Below are 11513 nucleotides of genomic sequence, written 5' to 3'. Positions count from 1 at the left end.
ATGTTGCTGATGGGCTCTGCAGAGCTCTCAGGCCACAGAGCTCTGCTTCTTTATGTTACTTCCCATTGATACACAGATTTACCTTGAGGTTTTTGCAATTTGCTGTCAGGGAAATAGAATAATGCTTCTATCCTTCACCTCTGTATTGGAGCGTAATCACCATCCTTAGCCATGTGCAGAGAGCTGCCTGCTGGAGCTGTGATTGCACTGGGGACACACCAGAATGCAGGATACTGACTCCATGCTAATGAGCTCCATGCACTCAGATCAGACCTGCCATCTCCCTTCCCATGAAATTACTGCTGGCCTGCTCGGGCTGCTCCTCCAAGAGCATGCTGAGGTTTGCAACCGATTTGAGCAAGTCTCAGTTTGGATTCAAGTTGTCTTCTGAGTTACCCAACAGAGCAGGGCAAAGCCAGGACAGCAAAGCTGACACAAATCTGCAGGGCTGTCTTTAATTTTCAGTTTATCTGCAGTTTAAGGGAGTAAACACAGCCATGCTGAAGATGCATGAATACAGCTTGGAGTGCCATCGAAATCCAGGTCAAGGTTCCAGCTCTGCCTGGGGATTTCATTGCCTGACTCTGTGCTGCTCCAGGAGCAGGTGGAGGACACTGCTGAGACTAATGAAAGCAGGTAGGCTTCTGCATCATCAACAGCAGCACTGCAGACTGTAAACAGGTCACACAGGCCATGGCTGAGCTGGAATTGCTGAGTTATTACTGAATCTCACTGCTCAGTCCTGACTAAGGCCTTTGGCTCTCCAGTGGCTTCAACTGTTCTCCAAGGAGCACTTCCAGCATTTGCCAGCAGTAACCAAATTGCCTTCCAGGTGCTTGGAGGGAGGGATAGAGCTGTCAATGTGATAGTTGTTAACAAAATACATAAATTGCAGGGGGAAAAAAAGGACTTGCATTGATACACATTCATTTGCTTTGCAATCCAAGTATATGACTGCTGCAGAATATGAATTCCATATTTGAGACCCAGTCTGTGTTTGTGTTTTAAGTTAGCCTTCCAAGCAAAACATGTGAAAGGAGAACATTTAAACAGGAAGGGTTCATGGATTTTTTTTTTCCCTCATAAATTTCTGTAGGTCTTGTTGCTGCTAATTACTGGAGATCTCAGCACAAGAGCTTTTCTTTCTAGCAAACCAGCTTCTCATGTTTCCTGCCCTTCAGTGAATCAGTTTTAATCTCCTCTCTGTTTGTTTATTTAACTTCACAGAGCTAATTGACTGTTTGTGACATGAGTCTGCCAGAGACTGGGAAAGCAGAGTGAGCCTGTGCACACAGCACGGACAGCGGGTGGGCTCCGGCAGTGCCACCACCTCCACGGCAGCCTCTGGGTGTTCCAGGAGCCAGGCTCTGCCTCTGCCCCGCTGTGCCGACCCCTGTGCCTCCCGGGGAGGCTGTTCTCCCCGAGGAGGGTGCCTGGTGGGACTGGCCAGCAGCCCAGCACCGTGCAGGCTGGGCACGGGCAGCTGCCAGGGCTGGTGGCTTGCAGCAGGCAAGGCAGAATCCCACCTGGAGAGGGTGGGTAGCATCAGGTAAAGCAGGGATGTGGATGGGAGCAAGATTCCTCTGCTGGGGCTAGAAAAGCAGATTAGTAAATAGAACATTGAGGATCTCTATAGAAACCTTTGTGTTAACTGAAGGAAGATGCTTGTGGTGACAGTGGTGGGCTTGTGTCCTCTCTAACTCTGCTGTCCCCTGTCCCCTCCCTGGCACAGACACACCCTTTGGAAAAGCCAGGCACCCACTGCTCGCTGTGAACAGGTACAGAGAGCAGCTGGGGGCAGGTCCTTCCTCCCTGTGCCCTGCAGTCTGACTCCACAAGATGCAAACCAGAAATTCTGTGCAGTGAGTGTTCTCCTCACCCACCCCAGTACCTGGCCTGTGCCCCCCACAGCAGCTGCCTCCACACACGGCCTGTCTGGGGGGAATTGGTGTTCCCAGGGCTGTGTTGGATCCTCTGGGCAACATTAGGAGATGGCTCTTCTCAAAATCCATGTTCAGTTGATGGTGAAGTTCTTTTGTCCATGTGTTTTTTGCTTTCACCACGTAAGAGTAACTAAGCAGTGCTGATTTTAATGAGTTTTTTCTTTTCATCCTTTAAAATGGGTCCCTGAAATGGGCCATCAGACTCTGGCCCCCTTATACATTTCTGTGATGTCACATGGCTGCAGGCTCAAAGGATATGGCCAGTGGAGAAATCTTCCTGCTTAAGGGCAAATCCTGAAAGGATGGGTCTGCTCTAAGGTGTCTTAGTCATGCTCACCAATGCTCGTGATCACTGCAAAAGAGACTTGGTTATTTGGCACCTGTGCTGCTGGGATTGTGTTTCAGCATGGGAGGAACAGGCTGCAGTGCAAGGACCCTTCAGAAGGTCCCACATGAGTTCCTGGTATGACAAAACTGCCCTTTAACCTCCAGCCATGAGGTAGGTGGCACTCTGTTTCTAAAATGACTTGAGGCATTATGCACAGTCCTATAAAAGTGCAAAATGGGGCTGCTGTATTGCCTCCTGTAGCTCAGGAGGTTTGGGGCAATTGGTTCCTCTTCTGCTACCACCCTGAAGCTGTGGCTGCCACATCTTCTTTTGCAGCAGGCTCTTTATTTTTGTGCTTATAACACTGCAGTTTATTTCCGTGGCAACGACTCTAATGTGATCATTTGCATCCATAATAACTTCGCTGTTACTGGAAAAGGTAAAACTGTGATGATCTTTTTGAAAAAGTGATCTGGGTCCAACTGAAACTGCAAACTATTAAAAAAAAATGCTAACAATTAAGTTGATTTCTAGGGCATTAAATCATTGAGCTGAGCACATGATTTTTCCTGTCTCTCTGCCCTGGTGAGGGGTGAGCCTGCGTAAGCCGGCTGGAGAGCGGAGACTGCAGACCAGGGAACACACAAACACTCTCCGTTGTGTTTTACTTAAGCTTTGACAACATTGCTCTCTGTTTTCCCTTCCTCGAGGACTGCAATCACTCATGTACTGCTTTCCTTCGCTCTGCTAAGTGATGCACAAATTGTTTCTGCATTCCAGGTTAGTTTGTGACATCCCTCTCCTGTGTTTGCGTGTGGATGATGAAGGTGCTGCGCTGCTCATCAGGAAATGAGTGGGCTGCCTGCCTCCAGCCTCAGAGGAGCTGCATCCAGGCTGGTGGAATAGCTATGGCTCAGCACCGGCCCTGAACCAGGGTTTGCCCCAGCACTGCCCGTTGTGCAGTGGTTTTGCATGTTTTGTCTTTCACCTGTGTCCACAATCTCAGTGCTGTCCTCCACTGAGGAGCTTAGGATGAAACGTGGACTTTCCTGGGATAAGCACATTGACAAACTAAGGCCAAAATGCATTTCTCTTGGTTCAGATCCAAACCAGCCACAGGGTGTCTTTCCTAGTTCTGTCTCCTGTGGGTTTTGCTTGCTTTAAATTTGCTTTAAACACAGCATTTTAAAAAAAAATTTCTTGCACGTACACATACACACACTCATGTTTAAATAAAAGAGAATCCTGCTTGTATGATGAGACACACCAACTATCTTGATTTGAACAATCCTGTTTTGATGAGTTGATTAAATCTATATTAGCTAAATACTTAGCAGAAGTCACTGGTAATATAAAGTGAGCTAAGAAATATACTCTTCATATGCTTTGAGCAACCTGGTCTAGTAAAAAATGGCCAGGCCACTCTGGGTTGGAAGGGACCATAATTCCAGGCTTTCCTGAAAATATTTCCTCCACAAATTAGAAGTAAGAAAACTGACACTAATAAAACAGATCAGGCTATCAGTTTGGCTGGTGTAGAAATGCCAGATAATACAGTTTTCCATGAATTACGGACTGCATAACCATGTTGAGAAGTTAAACTGCTCTGAGAAAGGTAAGGTCCATGTGAGCAACTTGAGCCCACACATGGTCATGAGCACTTTATCCTTGCTTGAAGCGCCTCAGTGAGCAAGCATCTCTTTGCTTTGTTGTGTGTGATGTGGGTTGAGATAGAATGACAAAACTAATCCTCCTAAACTAATCATTTTCATAGGCCAAGAAGAACAAAAATCCCACATCCAATAATGCAAATGTGGGCTTGCCTCAGCCCTGTGTTCCCTTGCCAAAGAGGGGTGAGAGGGCTCTTTCCAGCCCCTGAAGGCTCCATGATCTACACTGCAGCTGGCCTGGGTCTGCTTCTTCTTCCTGTGTGGTGCTCCTGCCCGTGGTGCTCACCTACACCAGAATATGGATTTGGCAGGTAAAGCTTGTGGCCATGTACAGATGATCTGCAATCTGATAATTAAAGCATGGTCTTAATTCAAATACCATTCTGAAAAATTCTCTCTTTTAAATGTCCTGCTTTTCCTGTTGCATGACACTGCAGTTTCTTAGCAGCTATTGGACTCACCACATCATATGTGTTCCTTGTTGCTGTATTTATTTTTTTGCTTCAAATTCAGAGTATCATCCGTATTGATTCTCAAGATGGTTGCTTTGTTGTTTCTAGAGAGACGTGCAGATTGAGCCACTTTCCATTTAATATTAACTGAAACACTGGAACATTATCACCTGCATGGCAACCAGAAGCCCATCTGTGCCTAACATCAATAGTCCAAAGTGGAAGGGTGTGCTTCTGACAGGAGAAATACACACTGTGTTAATCCTTATCAGGTCTGGATGAGAGCTGGGTGGGAAAAGCCACCCTCCCCCCAACACCAGGTGCAGGTCACGTCCAATTGCAGCTGTGAGTAATGGACAGCAGTGATTCACTCCACAGCTAGGCTCATAAAGTCCACTCCTTATTCCCAGAGACAAATGGGAGAGATATTTTTATAGGCAAGTGTTATTGTGGGTAAGCCCTTTCTAGGTCAGTCTAAACCAACACACGTAGCCCCTCCTGGCTGACTCCCAGCTTCATGCAAGCTGGCAGCTCCACTGGGTGCTGGTTTGGAGGGCACCTGCTGGACAAGCCACATTGGCAGAATTGGGAACTGGCTACAAAACTGCACCTAAGCCAGGGACCAAATCCAGGAGTGCTGAACTCTACTCTTTGAAGGAAAAAGAAGAGTGACAAATGATTGTCAGGGAAGAGGAATCCTGGTCATCTGGTGCTCTTTTGGTGAGAGATGATACCAGTGCAAGCTCCCTGTTTGGGGTTTTCCTCCCCCTCAATGTAATGGTGCTCTTCTGCTTACAAGAAATCAGCACAGTGTTAATTTCACTGCATCTCAATTATTCCTTTTCTGGTTTTCTACATATATGGCAGCTTTACTGCTTTAATGCAGTATTTTCCATTAAGCAGTTCTATGCAGTACCACAAAAATAAACACACAGCAACGTGTGCGTAAGATGAAACCATTAAACTCACTCAAAAAATACAGTTCATAAATTAAAAATGCTTATGCTTATACTTTATTATTGATTGCTGAGTTGATACAAGAAGAAGAACTTGCCCTTAGGAAACAAAACTCATGGTTCCTTAAGCTTTTCTTTGTCAGGAAGCCAAAAAGACAACATTAAATGGAAATGTCACCATTTGTTCTTGTCAAATGTAGTTTATTCAATTGGATCTTTTATAACTCTACTGAGTTATACAAAGAAGGCTAATATTTTTTATTGTTTTTCTTCTTGCTGTGCCTCTAACGCACACAGAGATAAGTTGGCCTAGTAAAATATACAGTGTAATTTGGTAATGTGTTTATTGGATTCCAGTAAAAGAATATGAGAAATTATGCAAGAATTTTGCTTTTTCAACTGAAATTTTCTTTCTTCTCTCTCTTTTTTGGTTTTTTTTTTTTCTTTTTGTTTGTTTTTCATTGTTTGGGAAGGTGGGTAATAATCTTGCAAGTTTTTGTTTCCTGAAAATGCTTCAAAAAAGAAATTTCTAGAAGCAGATTTGGGTTTTTCCCCTGAGTTAAGAAAGAAAGAGAGATTGTTGGTTTGGGGTTTTTTTCCCCTGAGTTAAGAAAGAAGGACTTCCTGAAGAACAAGGTGTTTAGATACACTCATGCTTTCAAAAATTTAACTGTGGTTGTGAAACATATCTGACATATTGCAGAGTGATAAGAGGAGCCTGGATTTACAGTAACTTACCACTCAAAACTGTCTTATAGAGGGTTCAGATCCATTCTGGGTTTATGGATATGGTTTAAACCAGCAAAAACATAATCCTTTTTCCTTGTGGGGTTAGTTTTCTGCCCAATTGGCAGCTGGAGCTCCACTCAGCTCCAGAGGTCAGAAAAATATCACCAGTGATGTAAAGAAGAGAGGCAGGAGCATGCAGCCAGTGCTGGGGCAAGGAGAGGACCAGAGTGATGTGGATTTTAGGTTCACTTGCCCAGTGACAGAATTGCAGCCAAAGCAGCTGGGTAAAGCTCTGGGCATGCTCACAAGTTCTGCTGAACTGGGACAGTGCTACCGTGCCTGGCCACAGATGTAAGAAAAGGAGAAGCAAGGCTGTTCATCAGACTTGGGGCTGAGACCACAAGTGTGGCCCTTCTTAAAAGTACCTGGGAGCACTTTCACTCTGTGAATCTACAGGAGATGAGTGGATTTCTTGAAAGAACCAACACCCTTCCTGGAAAAATTGCAACAGTTCAGAAAAGGTGAAAGTTGAGCACTGCTACCCTCTCCCTCTTGTGTAATTTGATTAGCTCATCCTCTGAGACAGCAGGAGCTGCCATCCCCACCGTGCCAGGTTGAGGGCTTTTTCTAAGTCTTGTGTTGTACTGGGAGCTGCTATCATGTTTGAACCCATCTGAGGACGTGAAACCAACTGCAGTTTGGCAAGCCACACAGGCTGGAGCTAATTTTTGTTCTCTGTTAATTTACCTGCCTGTGGCTTTTTGTGCTGCCCAGGATATAATCAGCTTGCTCTGGAGATGGATCTGCTGCATGTAGGTCTGGAGCTGGGCTGATGCTGGCTGATGGCAACAGCAATGTCCTCTGGGCTGTCACAGCAGGCACAGCTGCTGGGCTGTGACGTGGACAGAGCCCAGGGCCAAGGCTTCCCTTGGTTCCTGCATCCCTGAGTCTGAGGGGAGCATTGGAGGGATCTTCACACTTTGGCTGCCCTGACTGGTAAGGAACTAGTGAGGCTGACATGCAGAAACCCTTCCATCAGCTCCCAGGCCAGACCAGGGAGCAGAAGGGCTGGAAATGAAGGTGTGCTGTGGCACATGCTTTGTGGAGTGGCCTCTGGGAGGGACGCTGCAAACTGTGATGACTAAGAGTGGCCTGGAAGCTAAATCCCATCTAACTAAGGGTGTCAATTCAAGAAACTGCTTAATCCCATTTAAGTGCAAGCTGCTTCCAACAGAGGTGGCCTCCTCACATCCCACATGTGCACTCCCACCCTCTCCCTTCTCTTGCCCCTGGGTGTCCCCGAGGTGTGAGGTTGACTCAGACCATGTTGTTCACCCAGTACAAAGCAGATGACGTTCACTGGAGGCTCAGTTTGTGTCAGGCCATAACTATGCATGCAGGAATCTGACCTAGGAGGCTCCATCTGCTAGGGCTGAAGGAGAAATGCTGCTCTGTTTGGTAGCCTTCCCTTCGACTGGATTGCATCAGAGGAAACCGGACTGCACAGAAGTGAGTACTGCTCAGGGCTGAACTCCATCCAGCAGCTCAGGAGACTAAAAATCAGAAAACCACTGAAAGCTCCTCTTAGCTACTTCATGTAGGAAGCACACAAAACCTGGAGCCTTGCACCAAGCTCCAGTAAGCATGACTGCAAAACGAGAAGCCTTCTTTTGGAAGAAACCAGCTGGTTTGATGGGTTTGCTGATATATTTATACAAGTGAACAGTCTGGAGGCCAGGAAGGAGCTCTGGTTTCCAGATAAATGCCCTCTCCCTCGTTCACTTTATTACTGAGCACAGCTCACTTCCATTTCCTTTCCTATTCTCTGCTCCTGTTTCAGGACAGGGATGAGAAGGGTTGGAGAGGGGCTGGGGCTCAGTGCTCGCACAGTGCTGCGAGGGAACACAACCCAAAATAAGCACTTTTTCATCACTGCTCTTTTTATGCCTTCATTTAAACACAGCTTTTCCATTCCAGGTGGAAACACATCCCAGGTTTATCACCTCTGGTTTCTGGAAATGGACATTAATTTTGGGAAGCAAGTGGAAGAGCAGCATTCTGCCAGGGTAGGTTCCCAGTTGCCAGCAATCTGTTGCACGGGGCCTTGCTGCCAGAGCACAAGATTGCTTCTCTGCAGTGAGAACCCTGTGGTGATTGCTTCCTCCAGGCTTGTCTGATAAGTGTGCTTGCACACAAAAGGTGCTACAAAACTTCTGGGAGGAAAGGCAGATCCGGGAAATTTTGGGAAGACGTAGGTGGAAACTGAAAGTGAGAGACAGGAGAAGACTTCTGGGTTAAATCTGTGATGCAAAAACCAAAAGAAAACCAAAAAACCCCAAACTAACCAAAAACCCTGCAAAACCTCAGAGAACTCAGGACATAAAAGTAAGGATAAAGGCAAAAAAAAACATGGGAGTTCTTTTTCCAGCTTCTCCTCCCTGTCCTGCTCCCTGTTCCCCTGTGCTTGGTGCGTGTGTGTTGCTGCTCTGCATCTCCCCTGCAGTGAGTCCCACAAGCTGCTCCTGGCATGGTGCTGCAGGGGATGTCTGGCACACACAGCCTGAGGCTGCCCAGGTGGGAAATGCCCACCTCAGGCAGCTGGGCATTCCCACTGGTGTCCTGCCTGCCAGCCCAGCACCAGGCACCCAAGCCAAGGGGAACACGGGACTGTGTGTGGCAGCAGAGGGGCTTCCCCAAGCCAGGATGTCGTGGGTGAAAGTCAGATGATGAAGAGAGGTTTGGGGCTCTCTCAGTGCCCCAAACACACCTCCCCACGAAAGCCTGTAGGTCTGCAAGAGCTCCTCTGTGCAGCTCAGGATGTGCAGCCTGGCCCTGCCCCTGCCCACAGTGGCACAGCTGCATCCCGGGCTGCAAATGAGGCAATTCCCAGCCTCCCAGGGGGACAGGGAGGGAACAAGTCACTGGCACAGAGCACGAGTCCTGGCAGACCTGGAGAGAGCTGAACAGGTACTGAGGAGTACTGGACTCCAGACTGCACACTTGACAGTTAAAGCCATTATCACACCAAGTAAGTACATAAAAATACATTAGTTTAGGTGACTTTATATAGTAATGTCCTGCCTGTACCATTGCTTAAGTCTCTAGTCAGTTCCTTCTCCAGTAAACTGTGATCTTCTTTTTTTATTATTTTTAATTATGTACTATTCCAGAAATGTCATCCTATTTCCCGCTGTCACAGAAAGTGCCTGAGGCTGTGATTGAAAAATCTTATGAAAAGACTCATATTCTGTTTCTAATCAGACATGTTTCTGTCTTTAGAGTACCTGCTAGTTTCTTTTTGCCTGCGTGACATTTCTATTTTGATCTAACCTCTTCTTTCCCTCCCCCTGTTGCAGATCCTCTGTCTCCACAGCCCATTTCTCCTTCACAAATTGTTAATGTGAAAAAATTGCACTGCCCCATACCTGGGCAGGTCAGCTTCAAGCACTCCTGAATCACAGCTTCAGCCCATGTTTACGGTGGCTAACAATGAGAAGTGTTTTTACACTGAGGATAATGGTGTATTTGCACTGTAAGATAAACCTTAGATGTAAAAATCATTATTTATTTAATAGGCACATCAAAGAATACCACGAGAGAAGGGAATTTCAAAGTTTCCCAGAATAATTAGATTTCTGCTATTATGTGAGGTATTTTTTTTTTCTCCTGACTCAATAATAATGAGTAATAAAAGCGTAGTTCTCAGAAATCATTTAAAGCATTACTAGACTGAGAAGAAGAAGAAAAAAAAGAGGAATTGTTTCCTTAGGAGCTAGAAATCTAGTAAGCGACAGGACCGCACAGCTAATGAGAGAAAGAAAGGTCTGATTTGGAGCAGACTGCAGCACTTCCGAAACCTGAGAAAGATTTTCTCCTAGGAAGGAGGAGGAGTACCATTGGGAAAGCTCATTGCTTGATTTCCTAGGGTACTTTCCTTAATGAAATTCATATTTAAACAAGCAAGAGCTCAGTAGTGGAAGTATCCTATAGCATCATTGTGCATTGTGCTCCACGGTACAGAAGCACCACTGAGGGCAGCCCAGTCCCCAGCATTGCATATTCTAGGTGGAGAGTGGCACAGAAAAGACATTCTTTGTGGATCTCCCCTTACAGATTTGTCAGAAGCACTTTCTAAAGCCTCTGATGGCTGACTGTGAAACAAGGCCCCAGTTGATTAAGAAACCGACTGGCTTGGCGGAAGAATGAGGTCCTCAGTTTAAATTCAGCCTGGTTTCCGTTTTCTGAGCCCTTTCCACGGCTCGCAGAGAATCCCTCACAATTTGTTAACCCTTTGCTCTGCCTGGCTGAGCCCTGGGAAGCTGTGGGTGTCCTGTCTCTGTTGATGCTGTGCCCTCGAGCCCCAGGGTGGCAGGAGAAGGCTCAGCAGGCTGGGCTCAAGGGAGAGCTGGGTCCCCAAGAGCAGAAAAGAGGAACCAAGGGAAAAGGGCATCCAGCAGTGAAGGAAGGCTCACACAAGAGGTACTGTTTTCCATTTTTCTCACAGTACTTTCAAGTACTATCAAATACAAAGGTGCATTTTCCTTTGTCCTAAATACTGTATTAAAAAAAATAAAAATCTGTTTCAAGTGGCCCAAAGTATATGGCTGAAAGCTTTTCAGAGATAATAATCTGCAGGTGTGTTCCAGCCCTAGACAGTGATGGATCTGCTGCAGGGAGTCCTTCCAACAAAGAAAGGAGCTCCTTCTTGTGGGATGTGCAACACAGCAGGAATGAAAAGCTCGAAAGAATATTTATCTATGTAGAGGTGACAAAGATAGTGTCAGTTTAATTTTAAAATCAATACAGGCATTGTAATTATTTCTAATAGCAGGAAGCAAGACTCTTATGTCCATTGTCATTAGGGCTGGTGAAGTCAGGACAGGGAACATAAGTGGGAGATTAGTTCAGGACAGGAGAGAAAAGCCAGTTTCAGAGTATAGATCCCACCAGATGGATTTTTAATGTGTCAGGAGGAGTCAAAAGGAGCCTTATCCTCAATGCAGTACAGTACTTTTGAGAGAATAGTACTAACAATAGCATCCACAGCTGTCATAAGGAAATTTTTTTTCTGGACCAGCTCCAAGAACCAAGGTCTGGACAAAAAAAAAAAAAAAAAATCCCTCCAATAACATGTGTGATAAATACAATACCTTCTTGAACTTAGAAAGAGAAGTAGAAAGGCTGGAAAGAGCACTACTGTGCATGACTTTTGTGGTATTTTTGTGGAAAACTGACTAACAAGCACATGATGTGCAGCTTGGTAGAGTGGGGGGAAAGTGCTGGGACAGAAACCTGAGTTCCCTGAGAAATTATTCTGACTGACATTAAAACAAATTCAGTTCACACATTTGTAGGAGAAAAACTCCACTGCCAGATTTCTAATGAAGAGGTAGCCATGATCAAGCCACAAAAAGCAAAGAGGCATGGTAAAGGTT

The sequence above is a fragment of the Haemorhous mexicanus genome, chromosome 10 (assembly GCF_027477595.1).
Source record: "Haemorhous mexicanus isolate bHaeMex1 chromosome 10, bHaeMex1.pri, whole genome shotgun sequence".
Lineage (NCBI taxonomy): Eukaryota > Metazoa > Chordata > Aves > Passeriformes > Fringillidae > Haemorhous > Haemorhous mexicanus.
Note: the sequence above shows the minus strand (reverse complement) of the source record.